The sequence below is a fragment of the Arachis ipaensis genome, chromosome B2 (genome assembly GCF_059453495.1).
Source record: "Arachis ipaensis isolate K30076 ecotype BB chromosome B2, ASM5945349v1, whole genome shotgun sequence".
Lineage (NCBI taxonomy): Eukaryota > Viridiplantae > Streptophyta > Magnoliopsida > Fabales > Fabaceae > Arachis > Arachis ipaensis.
Window position 1 is genome coordinate 13,991,113 of NC_142437.1, and position 17,689 is coordinate 14,008,801.

The 17,689-nt window shown below is 32.6% G+C and overlaps 1 non-coding gene across 1 annotated transcript; it reads left to right on the forward strand.

Annotated features, from left to right (window-relative positions):
* The first annotated feature begins 1,265 nt into the window (after positions 1–1,265).
* Positions 1,266–1,369, forward strand: LOC148573089 (small nucleolar RNA R71). The gene has a single exon (XR_015906160.1). It is a non-coding gene; the product is annotated as a small nucleolar RNA R71 (small nucleolar RNA).
* Positions 1,370–17,689: the final 16,320 nt, after the last annotated feature.

Consider the following 17,689-nt stretch of genomic DNA (forward strand, 5'->3'; position numbering starts at 1 on the left):
ATGAGATTTTAGCAGCTTGCACCCCAAAGATTCCCAGTTTCTCTATTACAGAGAGGGGCATGAGGTTTATCCCTGAACCAAGGTCACACAGAGCCTTTTCAAAGATCATGGTGCCTATGGTACAAGGTATTAGGAACTTTCCAGGATCCTGTTTCTTCTGAGGCAATGTCAGTTGATCCAGATCACTTAGTTCATTGGTAAACAAGGGAGGTTCATCTTCCCAAGTCTCAATACTAAATAATTTGGCATTCAGCTTCATGATTGCACCAAGGTACTTGGTGACTTGCTCCTCAGTAACATCCTCATTCTCTTCAGAAGAGGAATACTTATCAAAGCTCATGATTGGCATAAGGAGGTTCAATGGAATCTCTATGGTCTCTAGATGAGCCTCAGATTCCTTTGGTTCCTCAGAGTGAAACTCCTTATTGATCACTGGACGTCCCAGGAGGTCTTCCTCCTTGGGATTCACGTCCTCCTCCTCTTTTGTGGTTTCGGCCATGATGGTCATTTCAATGGCCTTGCACTCTCCTTTTGGATTTTCTTCTGTATTGCTTGGGAGAGTACTAGGAGGGATTTCAGTGATCCTTTTACTCAGCTGGCCCACTTGTGCCTCCAAATTTCTAATGGAGGAGCTTGTTTCATTCATGAAACTTACAGTGGCCTTAGATAGATCAGAGACTAAGTTTGCTAAATTAGATGTATTTTGTTCAGAGTTCTCTGTCTGTTGCTGAGTGGATGATGGAAAAGGTTTACTATTGTTAAACCTATTTCTTCCACCATTATTAAAGCCTTGTTGAGGCCTTTGTTGATCCTTCCATGAGAGATTTGGGTGATTTCTCCATGAGGGGTTATAGGTGTTTCCATAAGGTTCACCCATGTAATTCACCTCTGCTATTGCAGGGTTCTCAGGATCATAAGCTTCTTCTTCAGAAGATGCCTCTTGAGTACTGTTGGATGCAGCTTGCATTCCATTCAGACTCTGAGAAATCATATTGACTTGCTGAGTCAATATTTTATTCTGAGCCAATATGGCATTCAGAGTATCAATTTCAAGAACTCCCTTCTTCATAGGCGTCCCATTACTCACAGGATTCCTCTCAGAAGTGTACATGAACTGGTTATTAGCAACCATGTCAATGAGTTCTTGAGCTTCTGCATGCGTTGTCTTTAGGTGAATGGATCCACCTGCAGAAGTATCAAATGACATCTTTGATAGCTCAGATAAACCATCATAGAATATATCCAGGATGGTCCATTCTGAAAGCATGTCAGAATGACACTTTTTGGTCAGTTGCTTGTATCTCTCCCAAGCTTCATAGAGGGATTCACCTTCTTTCTGTCTGAAGGTTTGAACATCCACTCTAAGCTTGCTCAGCTTTTGAGGAGGGAAGAACTTGGCTAAGAAAGCCTTGACCAGCTTATCCCAAGAGTTCATGCTATCTTTGGGTTGAGGGTCCAACCACACTCTAGCTCTGTCTCTACAGCAAAAGAGAAAAGCATGAGCCTGTAGACTTCAGGATCTACTCCATTAGTCTTAACAGTATCACAGATCTGCAAGAATTCAGTTAAGAACTGAAAAGGATCTTCAGATGGAAGTCCATGAAACTTGCAGTTCTGCTGCATCAGAGAAACTAGCTGAGGTTTCAGCTCAAAATTGTTTGCTCCAATGGTAGGGATAGAGATGCTTCTTCCATGTAAATTGGAATTTGGTGCAGTAAAGTCACCAAGCATCCTCCTTGCATTATTATTATTTTCGGCTGCCATCTCCTCTTCTTGTTCGAGAATTTCTGTAAGGTTATCTCTGGATTGTTGTATTTTAGCTTCTCTTAATTTCCTCTTCAGAGTCCTTTCAGGTTCTGGATCTACTTCAACAAGAATATTCTTGTCCTTGCTCCTGCTCATATGAAAGAAAAGGAAACAGAAAAATAATAATAGGGATCCTTTTTACCACAGTATAGAGGTCCCTGTGTGAGTAGAAGAAAAGAAGAAGAAAAGAATGTAATGTAAGGAAAGAAACACAAGGGTGAGGAGAGCAGAGATGTGAGATGAAGGAGAAAGAGAATTTTTGAAAATTATTTTTGAAAAAGAGTTAGTGATTTTTGAAAATAGTTTTTGAAAAAGGTTAGTAATTTTCGAAAATTAAAATTAAAAATTAAAATAATTAGTTAATTAAAAAGAAATTTTGAAAAAGAGGGAAGATATTTTCAAAAATTAGAGAGAGAGAGTTAGTTAGGTAGTTTTGAAAAAGATAAGCAACAAACAAAAAGTTAGTTAGTTAGTTGAAACAAATTTGAAAATCAATTTTGAAAAGATAAGAAGATAAGAAGTTAGAAAAGATATTTTAAAATCAATTTTTGAAAAAGATAAGATAAGAAGATATTTTTGAAAAGATATGATTGAAATTAGTTTTGAAAAAGATTTGATTTTAAAAATCACAATTAATGACTTGATTCACAAGAAATCACAAGATATGATTCTAGAACTTAAAGTTTGAATATTTCTTAACAAGTAAGTAACAAACTTGAAATTTTTGAATCAAAACATTAATTGTTGATGATATTTTCGAAAATTATGAGATAGAATGAAGAAAAATATTTTTGAAAATTTTCGAAAATAAATAAGAAAAAAATGAAAAAGATTTTATTTTTGAAAAAGATTTTGAAAAAGATAAGATTTTCAAATTGAAAATTTGATTTGACTCATAAGAAACAACTAGATTTTAAAAATGTTGAAAAAGTAGTCAATTCAAATTTTCGAATTTGATGAGAAGAAAAAGGGAAAGATATTCTTTTTATTTTTGACTTTTTAATGATGAGAGAGAAAAACATGAAAATGATGCAATGCATGAAAATTTTGGGATCAAAGCAATGAATGCATGCAAGAATGCTATGAATGTTAAGATGAACACCAAGAACACTATGAAGATCATGATGAACATCAAGAACTTATTTTTGAAAATTTTTTTTTATGCAAAGAAAACATGCAAGACACCAAACTTAGAAATCTTTCATGTTTAGACTCTATGGATGCAAAAATGCACATGTAAAACAAGAAAAGATGCAAAACAAGAAAACATCAAGATCAAACAAGAAGACTTACCAAGAACAACTTGAAGATCATGAAGAACACTATGAATGCATGAATTTTTCGAAAAATACAAAGAATTTTTAGAAAAAATGCAACTGACACCAAACTTGAAAATTGACTCAAGACTCAAACAAGAAACACAAAATATTTTTGATTTTTATGATTTTCTAATTTTTTTTGTATTTTTATTTTATATTTTATTAAAATTAGTGTAAAAAAGAAAAATAAGGATTCCAAAATTTTTAATATGAATTCCAGGAATCTTGTATTCTTATTCTAAAGCTCCAATCTGAGGGTTAGGCATGGCTTAATAGCCAGCCAAGCTTTAGTATGTAGCTCAGACATGACACGGCTGACATTCCAATTAACTGGCTTCCATGCTGATGGTTGGAAGCCTCAGTCCAAAAGAATTTAGACATGGCTTTACAGCCAGCCAGGCTTCACATGCTTCATGAAACACTAGAATTCATTCTTAAAAATTCTGAAGAACATAAATTAAATATTTTTGAAAAGAATTTTTATTTTTATTTTTTTTTTTGAAAACAAATGAGAAATTTTTGAAAGATTTTTGAAAAAAATTTTTGGAAAGAAAACAAAAAGAAAATTACCTAATCTGAGCAACAGGATGAACCGTCAGTTGTCCAAACTCAAACAATCCCCGGCAACGGCGCCAAAAACTTGGTGCACGAAATTGTGATATCAGGCAACGGCGCCAAAAACTCTGTACGCACGTCTTAATAAATAATTTTTCATTCACAACTTCGATACAACTAACCAGCAAGTGCACTGGGTCGTCCAAGTAATAAACCTTACGTGAGTAAGGGTCGATCCCACGGAGATTGTCGGTATGAAGCAAGCTATGGTCACCTTGTAGATCTCAGTCAGGCGGATATAAAATAGTTATGGAGTTTTTGAAAATAAATAATAAAATAAGGATAGAAATACTTATGTAAATCATTGGTGAGAATTTCAGATAAGCGCATAGAGATGCTTTCGTTCCTCTGAACCTCTGCTTTCCTGCTGTCTTCATCCAATCAATCCTACTCCTTTCCATGGCTGGCTTTATGTAAGGACATCACCATTGTCAATGGCTACTTTTGATCCTCTCTGAAAATGGTCCAAATGCTCCGTCACAGCACGGCTAATCATCTGAGGTTCTCGATCATACTGGAATAGGATTCACCCTCCTTTTGCGTCTGTCACTACGCCCAGCACTCGCGAGTTTGAAGTTCGTCACAGTCATTCAATCCCAGAGTCCTACTCGGAATACCACAGACAAGGTTTAGACTTTCCGGACTCTCATAAATGCCGCTATCAATCTAGCTTATACCACGAAGATTCTGATTAAGAGATCTAAGAGATACTCATTCAATCTAAGGTAGAACAGAAGTGGTTGTCAGGCACGCGTTCATAGGGAATGATGATGATTGTCACGTTCATCACATTCATGTTGAAGTGCGAATGAATATCTTAGAAGTGGAATAAGTTGAATTGAATAGAAAAACAGTAGTACTTTGCATTAATTCATGAGGAACAGCAGAGCTCCACACCTTAATCTATGGAGTGCAGAAACTCTACCGTTGAAAAAATACATAAGTGAATATAGGGTAAGCATGGCTGAGTGGCCAGCCTCCCATGGAGGTCTAGAGATCTCAAAATGATCAAAAGATTATAAGATGTCTAATACAATAGTGAAAAGTTCTATTTATAATAAACTAGCTACTAGGGTTTACAGAAGTAAGTAATTGATGCATAAATCCACTTCCGGGGCCCACTTGGTGTGTGCTTGGGCTGAGCTTGAATGTTACACATGCAGAGGCTCTTTCTGGAGTTGAACGCCAGTTTGTAACGTGTTTCTGGCGTTCAACTCTGGTTTGTGACGTGTTTCTGGCGTTTAACTCCAGACAGCAGCGTAGAACTGGCGTTCAACGCCATTTTACGTCATCTAAACTCGGCCAAAGTATGAGCTAATATATATTGCTGGAAAGCCCTGGATGTCTACTTTCCAACGCAATTGAAAGCGCGCCATTTTGAGTTTTGTAGCTCCAGAAAATCCACTTTGAGTGCAGGGAGGTCAGAATCCAACAGCATCAGCAGTCCTTCTTCTACCTCTGAATCTGATTTTTGCTCAAGTCCCTCAATTTCAGCCAGAAAATATCTGAAATCACAGAAAAACACACAAACTCATAGTAAAGTCCAGAAATATGAATTTAGCATAAAAACTAATAAAAACATCCCTAAAAGTAACTAGATCCTACTAAAAACATACTAAAAACAATGCCAAAAAGCGTATAAATTATCCGCTCATCAGCGCTCCATCCCGCTGAAACAACAACACCTATCAATAATAATGAATTATCAAACACAATAAGTAGTTCAAACTTACTAAACTAAATTGAATCTATCTTAACAACCTAAGTCCACTAAAACTAGTAAAATTGAGTGTATTAAATGAAACTGATTAACTAAAATGGTTTGCATATGAAAAATTTAAAATTGAACTCACGCTGAAGTCCTATCAAGCAAAATCGTCATCCGTATGATGGGAGGTGGTGGAGGGACATCTGGCTAGAATCCGTGAGAGAATTCCAGCGGTGCGGTGTCTGTCGCTAGAGGCGGTGTCATCGAGGTAGTGCGCTGTTGAGCGGATGGAGGTGGTAGATGAGTCCAATCTGATGAAATAGATGGACGACTTCCTGCATGTTACGGGGCAGCGCAGTAGTAGGTACCAGGTAGTTGGGGTTAGGGATCATGATGAACGGTTGATCCTGTGCACCCATTGTCTATGACGTCACAGGAGTAGTCGGCGTAAAAGGGGACGACTGAGAAGTCTTGGAGGTTCCGGTAGAACTCCTCCTTCTACCACGACCACGTGGTCGATCCGTGACACCTCTACCTCTCGTCATGTCTACAAAGAGGATATCAATTAACACTAGTCACAAAAAGAATGCAATAGCAAAGATAAAATTCATAGATACTTTAAATCACATAAATCAGCAAATACAACACAAATTCTGAGTACATTTATATTAGTTGAAAAAAAAATTAGCATAACCTCCCCTAAAGTTGGACACATATCCACCTTTACGGTTCACACAAATCAAACTAACCTCAATTATGAATTAAAACTTACAAACGACCACAACATATCCAAATAACTTAATCAGTTAACTAATTAGTTGAGTTTCTACCTACTTAGGTGTTTTAAGTTGTTTATAATCAAACCAATAACTTAATCAACAACACCTCAAAACATATTTTAGTTAGAATCAGAACAAATCAGAACCAAAATAACGAATACAATTATAATAACAACTCATAACTAAAATTATAATAACAAATTAGAATAAATCAGAACCAAAATAACGAACACCTCAAAACATATTTTAGTTAGAATCAGAACAAATTAGAACCAAAATAACGAATACAATTATAATAACAACTCATAACTAAAATTATAATAACAAATTAGAATAAATCAGAATCAAAATAACGAACACAAAATTATAATAACAAATCAGTACCAAAATTATAATAACTTATAAAAACAAATCAAAATCAAATAACGAATGCAAAATTATAATAACAAATCAACACCAAAATCATAATAACAATTCAGAACAAATAAAAAATAAAACAACGAACACAAAATTATAATAGCAAATCAGAATAAAAATTATAATAATAAATCAAACCTTATTCCTATTTTAGAAAAAGGAAAGTTCAGAAGCATTACTTGAGAACCAGCGTAGAGAAGAAGAGGGTGATATAAGCGGTGGGAGCAGCAACGGCAAAAGCAGCGGCAGAATTCGGTAGCAACAACGTGACAAACAGAACCAACGAATAGCGCCAAGGGAGAGGAGGCTGCCGGCGTCGAAGGGGGCTTCCGGAAAGGAGGAAGGGGTAGAGAGAGAGTGGGAGGTGAGAGGGTTAAAGAGAGAGAGAGAAATTCAAATGAGGGAAAAAAGGATTTGCGGTTTAAATTTAGGGCACAATTACTGTTGAATTTACCGGCGGATAAAGACGATAACATGTTGCAGGTTATCAAATCGTAGTTTTCACCGAGTGGGTTTACCATCAAAATTTTTTTACTGTAAATATGACCCTAAATGTCGCGCCTATTTCTCACGTTTTCCTTTAATTATTACCGATGAATTTACCGTTAGAAACGATAATTTGCTGGTAATATTTTGACACCACGATTTCTACGCCTAAACCACTGGTAAAGACGTCGCTACTCTGCGACGTTAAGTTCGACAGTAAATCTAACTAGGGGTGTTCAAATTCAATCTGAACCAAATTAAACCGCCCATCCAATCCAATCTAAACCGAAAATCGATTAAAATCGCACTAATTTGGATATGATTGGATTTTATCTTTTACAAACAGCATAGATCGGATCGGATTTCAGCTCTACTTATTAAAACCGATCTAATCCAATCCAAACCGCATAATCTATATTATTATTATTTTATTATTATATTTATAATTTTACTTATAATATGTTCAATTTGTTATACATTTTTATATTATTCATATATTATCATTATCTAATAAATATTTTATGTTCAAAATAAAATTTATTTATTTATTTTAACTAACATAATTTTATTTCTATTGTTATATTATTGTTGGTTTTTTAAAATATTATTGAGACTTGTTATGTCATTGTTGATTATTTAAAATTTGATGTTGAGACTTGTTATGTATATTTAATTTTTTTAATTTATAAAACCGCAAATCTAATTCAATTCAAACCGCTTGAAATTGGATCGAATTTTTTAAAAAATATCATAGAATCCAAACCGCACCGCAAGTAAAATTAGTGTTCAGATTGGATGAATTTTTTTATTCAAAATCGATCCAAACCATACCGCGAACACCCCTAAATTTGACGATACTCAACGTTTTTTTTGTAGTGACAATTATTTAGTTCATTAAGTTATAACAATAACAATAATATAAACTAAACTTATTATTGTAATAAATTTTATTCATTTTAATATTTTATTATATATGATTTTTAATATTTTATTATATAATTAATATATTTTAATTTGTTAAAAAATATTTAATTCAAATTTTTCGTTTTGTATTTTTATGATTAATGAAACAATGTTTGAAATGAATAAATTTAATAATAAATATATATTTTATATTATTATTATCAATCAAACAATTATCGTTAATTTATATATATAATTATAATAATTATTAAAAAATACATATTTTAGTTAAGTGGACTAAAAAATAAATTATTTCAATATTACAGAAGCATAGAATATATTTTGCAAATAAATAAAAAGATAAATATCATTTAGATATCTCATATAGAAAAAAGTATCGTGTTTGTTAAAATAAATTCCTTTTTTTATTTATTTATATTTAGAATACTAACAAATTTATCTATGAAAAAATAAAATCAACTTTGTATCAATAAAAGATGAGTTTTAATTGACAAAATTATCAAAATCATAAATAATTATTTAAAATTTTTAAACTATCCCTCCTCAACTAATTTACCCTACCACAATTTATAATCCGTAACCATAGCCACAATCATGCCAATCCCTAACTTTTTACCACCATTACCTATACCTTTTCTCATCAAACTCTTATTCTCAAGTCCTACCATCAAACTCTTTTCTCATCAAACTCTTATAGCCACCTTCATGCTCTCCAGTCCCTTCAGCATTATTATTTGTGCATCAAGTTTAAACAACTGATGTGATTCTTTAATAGCTATAATCATAAAATAATCAAGGATACCGATATTTCAAAACGCAAAAAAAAAAAAGCAAAAAGAATATAGATATAAACATATAGATACTCAAAAACCTATTAAGAGTGGTGGTAGTTATGACGATGGTAGTTAATGATGAAAGTTGGATGGAAAAAAATTTGGTGGTAGTAATCTCAATTTGGTCTCTGAAATTTGGTTTGATGTTCAGAATGACCCTCATAATTTCGTTGGCCCTAATTAGAACCCCAAATTTGCAATCGTGGCTCCATATTGTCTCTGCGATCATCTCCGTGACTGAAATGCTGATCTGGCGTAATTACATGACACGGTGGACACAACTTAAATGACGGCGTATTGGTTTCGCGTCCAAACCCTTTGGAAACCACGTCGTTTAAGTTTTTTGTGGGTTAAAACTCTCTTTCTTTCCACTACAACGATTATAAGTTGTAAAATATCAAGAAATTTCATACACTTCTTCTTCTTCTTCCTTATTCTCCCTGATGCATTGTTGTCAAATTCAAAGGAGCTCCTTGTAGCTATTCTGGAAATCTTTGTGAACCTGGGGGTTTTGGCAAGAGTGAAAAAACCACAAGCACGAAACTTTATTGTTCATACAGAGGTTAGTTATGAAACCCATTGCTACCAATGTACTATCTTCTACTTCTTTAACTTTTGATTGCTGATTTCTCCTGTATTTTGTGTTCCATTGTGTTAATAAACTGTTGTAGTTAATGTACACATGCAATGTAGAACTTAAGGGTTGATGCTATTTTTTTTTAGTTTGCTACAAAGTTAGTTTTGTTGATGAGTGAGATATTGATTGGTTGTGTGTCTAGGATTAATGTTATAATGAAAAGATTTGACATTGGTGCTTTTGGGATGGTTTCGTATGAATGACATATGCATAAAAATTTGTCTGAACTTGTTTGAAATTTCTTTGCAAATGGATAACCATATAACCATAGTATTTCACTATGGTGGTAGGTTTGTTACCAAAGAGGATGGTAATGTAGTATATGTTAGAGACAACATTGATGAATTGGTTGGGTTAGATGAAGACACGATGGATGTGTTTTCAATTAGGGACTACTACAAAGTGTTAGGATATGATAACATTGTAGAGTGTTGGTGGCGGGATCGTGGAAGACTTCTAAAGACTGGGTTAAGATCTCTTTCACATGATTCTGAGTTGTTGGAGATATGTTTTCATGCGAAGAATAACCAAGGAATTGAACATGTCTACTTTGAACATGGAGTGTCCCAACCAGAATTTGATAATAAGGAGAAGTGTCCAGATTTGTGTGAGATTTTTTTCAACCCCATTTCTATTCCCATCCCAAACCTAAACACAAGCACCCCATATCACCACCAAACAATCCATTATTGATTCAACACCAACAATTCCCATCTCTAATGTAGCCATAAAATCAAATATTGAGACTACTTCAATTACCGAACCCCCACTCAATGCATCAGCTAATGCCCCAACAAAGTCAACAACCACCAATAAAGCCAAACCAACTACATCCAAGCCCAACTCATCTAAGCTCATCACTGCCATGCCCACTACATCCAAGCACAACTCACCTAATCACACCACTGCTAATCCCATTACATCCAAGTCCAACTAATCTTAGCCCACCACTGCGAAGCTCGCTATCTCTAAGGCCAACTTATATAAACCCACCACTGTCAAGCAAACCCAACCAAAGTCCTAGTCATCTAAGCCTACCACTAAAAAAGATACAAGCAAACATTATCAAATTCATTCTCCTTGTGACCAGATCAACTAGTAGATCAATACCTAAAGTTCAACAAAATGAGCATCTCAATGAGGATGACAGCAGCAGTAACAATGATTCATATGAGAGTGCTAAAGACTTCCTTTATAAGCCAGGAGCTATTGACAACTCAAGTGAAACTAATACTAACAATGGAGGATTTGAAGTGACGAAGAAGAATCATAAGTTGAAACATGCACCTGGGTCTGCTTGGAGCAAGGGAAAGAAAAAATGCTATTGAAAGAAGATATGCTAGTGGTGAACTCTGATGAGGAGGTTCAATTGGTAGAAGTGTTAGGCAATACAACTATTGCCCAGGGTGAAAAATATGATGCCTATGATCCATATCGTGCTGATTCGGATGAAAATGACTCCTGAAACTCCAAAGAGACAAAAACCTCCCAAACAGCGAAGATGAGGACACAGCTGATGATAGTGATGATGTGTTCCCATAATTTAATGAGGGTGCTAGATCCGAAGATTGCAACCTTTAAGTACGAATGAAGTTCAACACTAAACAAGACTTCATTGAAGCAGTTAGGAAATTCACTATACAAGAGGGAAGGCAAATCAAATGGAGAAGGAATGAGAGCTACAGGGCAAGAGCAATTTGTAAGTGGAAAAAACAAGGATGTAAGTGGATGGCTTATGCAAGCAAATATCATGAGGAGACATGCTAGTAGATGAAGACATATTATAATGATCATATATGTCCCAGAAAGAGAAAAAACAGAGCTACAAATAGGAAGTGTCTTACAGAAAAATTAGTCAAGAAGCTTAGGAAGTATCCAAACCTGAAACATGGCTAGGCAGCAACATATTTTAAGAGAATATGTGACTTGAATTTGAACAAATCATCATTGACTAGAGCCCTTACAGATGCACAAAATGTGGTATATGTGATGCGACTACGCAGTATTTAAGATTGAGAGACTATGCAGAGACTCTTCTTAAGAGAAATCCTGGATCCACCATTATGGGTTGTGTTACTCCCCAACTCGATTCAGATCCCATTTTTTAAAAAAATATATGTTTGCCTTGATAGAAGCAAGAAGGGATTTAAGGCTGGGTGTCGACCACTAATCGGCCTAAATGGAGCATTCTTGAAGACACAGTTTGGAGAACAAATCCTCTCTGTAGTTGGCTAGGATGCCAACAACCATGTCTACATCATTGCTTGGGCCATAATGGAGATGGAGAACATAGAAAATTGGAGGTGGTTTTTGGAGCTGCTGGTTGATGATGTTGGTGAATCAAATCATGGGTGGTGCATAATGTTAGACATGTAGAAGGTAACGAAATTCGTTCATTTATTTAATTTTCCGAACTTGCTATTAATTGAGTTCATTAGAATATTTAAGGAGTTGTATTGAGTACATTAATATATTTTGAGGGGTCTATTTGAGGCACGATATTAAATAAATTGAATGATGCAGGGACTTATACCAGCAGTACGGGAGGTAATGCCAACGGCCCACCATAGGTTTTGTGTCTGCCACATGTCGCGGAACTTTAATAAGCAATGGAAATAGTTAAAACTTAGGGGTCTTTTATGGGAGTGTGCTAGAGAAACTACAAGGTATGAATTTCAGCAAAAAATGGACAGGATTCGAAAACGAAGTGAAAAAGCGTGGGCTTATTTAGACAAATGGCCTAAGGAATCGTGGACCAAGGCATTCTTTGAGCAAGGCATTCTTTCAGCATGGCCCAAAAATTGATAACATCACAAATAATTCATGTGAAGTTTTTAACTCTAGGATCAAGGAGTACAGAGCAAAGCCGATTATAACATTTTTAGAGGAGGTCAGGTTGTTTGCAATGATCTCAATTGCAAAGAATAAAGTGAAATTAGCCAATCACATAGGTAAATTACCCCCAATTCAGCATAGCAGACTATAAAAGATAAGAAAAGAATATGAAAAGTGGCTTCCTCATTGAAGTGAAGTTGAATACTATGAAAGATTTGAAATTTATGAGTGCCCAACCAATATGTCAGTTGATTTGGGAAAGAGCATCTGTACCTACAAATTTTGGCAAATAAGAGGTCTATCTTTCATTATTATATGTACTCTAAAAATTTCATTAATATATATATTATTTGTTTATGTTGTTGAGCACTTGAGCTGACCTTATATACTTCGACAAATTTAATTAATATATGTATTTGTTTTTGTTGAGCTTATTGTATAAATTAAATATATACTTCGGCAAATTTATATATATGTTGTTGAGCTGACTTTAAATACTTTAAAAAATTCATTAATATATATATTTATTTATGTTGTTGAGCTTGCTGTATAAATTTCATTAACTAGTTACATAAATTGTAGATATGTCATGTGTTTATGCATGTGTTGAACTGTTAAGGGTAAACAAAGATCCTAAAATTTTTTGTCACAAATGGTTGACTATGAATTCTTATAGGGTTACATACTTGCACTCATTGAATCCAATTACAGGAAAAATACTGTGAAAAAAATCTCAATACCTTATGCCTTTAGCTTCTAAAGTAAAGAGAAAGCCAAGAACTTTGAAAAAAAAGAGAAGAAAAGATGTTAATGAAGAACCTTCCGACAGTAAAAAGAAAAAAAGTAAAATTAAGTTGAACAGAAAGTACAAACAGTTCATTTGTACCTATTGTGAGACAAAAAGCCACACTAAAAGGAGCTACAGTTATAGAAAGATTGATGATGAAGCCATTGCTGAAGCTGCTGCTGCACATACTAACAATGCTGTAAATACTGGTGATGTTGCCAATGTTGGTGTCGATGGACATAATGGGGCTGCTACTAGCAATAATGGACATGATGTTGCTAATGATATTGAAAATGATGCTGGTAATAATGCTGAAAATGATACTGCAGTTTCAGAGGATGAAATCACATAACTCAATTATTCACAACCATTGATTAATGAAAGGATATGAGTCTCAACTCACTCCGAAGCAATAAACAATAATTCTTGCTTACACATTTCTGTAGCAGAACTGACCCATTATCTTGCTGGTTGCTCTACTTGTTCCAATTCCACTTACAAAGCTAAAAAAGTTGTTCCCAAAAAAAAAGATCAATTCAACCCTCATCTGCTGCAAATATGGACCTAATGCAGGGAGTAAGTTATGGGACAATAGCAAGATTGGCAAGGGTCATAAAGTTTGTCCCTATGCCAGGCTTCATACCTCCAAAGAAGAAGTGATGGAATGCTTTATGTTTTGTAGTATTCAATTATGTTAAATTTGGGTTCATCTTAATCATTGTATCTTGAGATTTGTTTATGTACCAGTTAGAAACAGTAAACTGATATAGAGTGTTTAAGTTTGAATTTAAATAGGTGGTTTTATTTTAAATAATTTTAGTATTTTGTATAATGATGATACTATATAGGTATCAATGCTGGTGACTATTATAACTGTTAGTGTTAGTATCACCTTATTATCAATTTGGAAAAGAAACTTGCCTATTAATTATTATTATCATTTACCTTTAATTAGCCAATTTGATATGTGCACATTGTAAAATGTGATAATATTCAACATCACCACATTAGCCAATTTGAAAATGAAACTTGCATATTAGTTGTTATAATAATTTTTCTTCCATTAAGTACTGTTCTTAACTACAACTTCATGCATTGCAAAAATATAATTATATTGAACAACACCATATTAGCCAATTTTAAAATAAAACTTACATATTAGTTATTATAATTTATTTTTGATTGGTCATGTTTTTAACTGCAACTTGATATGTGTACATTGCAAAAAGTGATAATATTCAATATATCTATTGTATTCAAGTCAATTTGATTTGTACAATCAGAAATAATTCAACATATTATTTTTCTACAACTAAACCATAACCAATACACAAAACCACAATCGAAAACACAAACAAACTTAAAACACAGTTCCATATTTTTAAAATCCTAACATTAGCTTCTAAATATCTAATTGTCCAACTTAAATTCATTTTTCAATGGTCAGCATTTCTTGGTGGATTAACTCTCCCAACAATAGCTTCATCCTCCTTATCTGCCCATACGAAAAGACCACACTATTTCTTTCTTATGGTCTATAATGATACCAGAACAAAAAAAGAAATTAACATAAAAAATAATTAATAAAAAGGTTCCAATAAGCTCTCAGGATTCAACAACTCACATTATAGTTTAGACAACAAAAAAAGATCGCTTAGAGTTGGCATCTGTACCAGACCAACGAAAAACAAGCGCATCCTGCATTCACACCATTGAGAAAGCAGGAAGCTCTTATGCGATTGGTGGTCCTCGCCCACATTCTATGTGAATGTGACCTACTTGAGCTCTCTGAACCTTGACTGCTGCTCCCAATTATCCCTATGAAGACAATGATGCAGTTTGGGGGACTTTAGGGATTATAGGAGCTAGATTGAGACATAAAATTCCTTCTCCAAATTATATAATTATTATCAATTCCTTTCGGCACTTAATAGATCACATGTAGTTCACTATATCATGTAATTGCATCAAATCAGTATTTTATGCTACGTTTGTTTTTGAGAACAGAACATGACAAGACATTGAGAACAGGACAGGACAAGACACTGATGGATAGAGACATAAAATTTTGTGTTCTTATATTCTGTTTGGTGATAAACTAGAACAAATTATGAAAATCTAATTTATTCTTATTTTTTTTTTTCATTCAAAAAATTTGAGATGAAAAATATAACAATAAAATATATAATTATGAAAAATTAACAAAAATAAAGAAAGAAAAAATAAAAAATAAGTTGTTCCTTGTTAGTGTCTCCGTGTCCTTCCTGTTAGGATGGACACAAAATACACTAATTCATTGTTTTTAGACACACTATCTCTGTCCATGTCTCTTCTGCTAAATATAATTTTGTGTCTCTGTGTTCTTATCTCAGTGTCCTATCTCTGTAAACAAACGTAGTCTTAGTGACAGAGATATTGTGGCCTTAATAAATTAGTTACATTCCATTTCATTGACTTTTCATTTTTAAAATACAAAGGTTCAAATGAGTTCAACATATATATCAGCCGTTCGTTTAAGGTTAAAATAAACATCTAAACTTAATTAGAAAGATCTTGTAAATATAATAATTTACTAGATCGTGATGGGATCAACAACAAAATTTTAGATAAATAATTGTTAATGTAAACTATGACCAGTACTTTATGCTAGCTGATTATTTTGTTCCATATCAAGTGAAGATAAATGTATTGAAAATAAAATTATCAGGATGCGTTTCGTTTATGTTTTTTTTTTTGTGTTTTTTATTTTTAAAATTTTATAAAAAAATAATAAAAATAATAAAATTTTATTTTTTATCTGTTTTTTTAATTATAAAAACAAAAAACAGTAAAAAAAAATAAAATAAAAATACAAATAAAACACAATTTTAATCGCTGATTGTAAAAGACCAAGAGATCACTTAAGATTTTTTCAAACATGTTATTAATTGAATATTTTAAAAAGTTTGGTCTTGAATGGTCGTCGTCCATGAATTGATAAATTCATATATGTCTACAGTCTACTAATCATCATATATATGATAAAAATTAAGGAAATATTTTTGAAAGATATATATACCTAAATGTATAAATAATTAGGAAGTATATTAATATTTTTTTTTGGAAAAAATCCACAGCTATAATTTTTTTCGACCAAAACTATTGTTAGTTGGATTTTGAAAATGTAATAAAATTCAACTATTTTTCTTGTCAATTACAAAATTTGAATAAGGAAAAAGGTAGAACCTCTTAAGTTAATACATAAATTATCAAATTATATTTTTGTATATTTAATTAATTACCACCAATGAATAGATATCCAATTAATGTTAGAGAAAATGTTTAAATGTCTTTGTAAGAATTGCATGATTTTCGTAAGCATACGATATAAAAGTTTTGATAATAAGTATGCTGCAAAGATAAATTTGCTTAAATGAAAACTTCTAATCAAATCAAACCATTATAAAATTGGCAGAAGATAGAACTTTCATTTAAATTATTTAAAAGACATTAAAAAAATACAAAAAAAAAAAAAAACGAAAACATAGCACTAGCAGACATTCTTTAATTTGGCAGATTTATTTAGTAAATAAAGAAATTGGAAAGATATTGCATTTGGCAACAACTCCTTCAGCGTAAAATGGCAATGCCCCCAAAGAAAAGGAACCTATCTACGTCACATAACTCACAAGGCTGTCTTTAAGAAATTTAATGTAATTTAATCTGCTTTGAAATAATGCCTCTCCTAAGCATTATTAACAAATCCATGGCTGGTCGAATGATCCGCTTAAATAAGTATTAAAAATTTAAATTCTATTTTATATATGTAGTAATTTATTGGTCAATAATAAATTTATAAATAAAATTTAAATTTTTGATAGATCAGTCTTTGGTCTGTAACTAAAAGATATTATAGAAAAAAATTTCCTAAAAAAATCTATATCAAAATGTATAATTATATATCCTACAGGAACTTACAAATAAAGAAAATGAGATAAACCTTAAATAAGAAAAAAATGTCATTGTATTATTATTATTATTATTATTATTATTGGTCTAGCTCATAAAATAGTTCCCAATAAATGATAATCTTTAATATTACTTAATTAATAAGAGTAATATATATGACAGTTATATTTTTGAAAAACTTTATAATAAATTTATAGCTCCATAAGAAAAAAAAAATTCCATATAAGTATTTAATGATTGAAATGGTAGATTTATAAATTCTTGACAGAATGTAATAGAAGACTGAATTAATTAATCAGTAATATTTTAAGAATTTAATATAATATATTAATAGTGTAAAACTTATTGCATATTTATTAATTTATATTTGTTTTTTAAAGACTATTTACATGATAAACATAAAAGATAACTACTTTTACTAAGGTATAAAATTATTTTATATTAATATGAAAATTAAATTCTTAAATTAAAAAGGAAAGTGCAAATCAACAACATGGGACAGGCCACAAATCAAATGTCAAACTTAATATTATAATCTTTGAAGACCAAATCTCATGCAGACCAAAGACGCCAACAAAGTAAGAGAGAAGAGGCT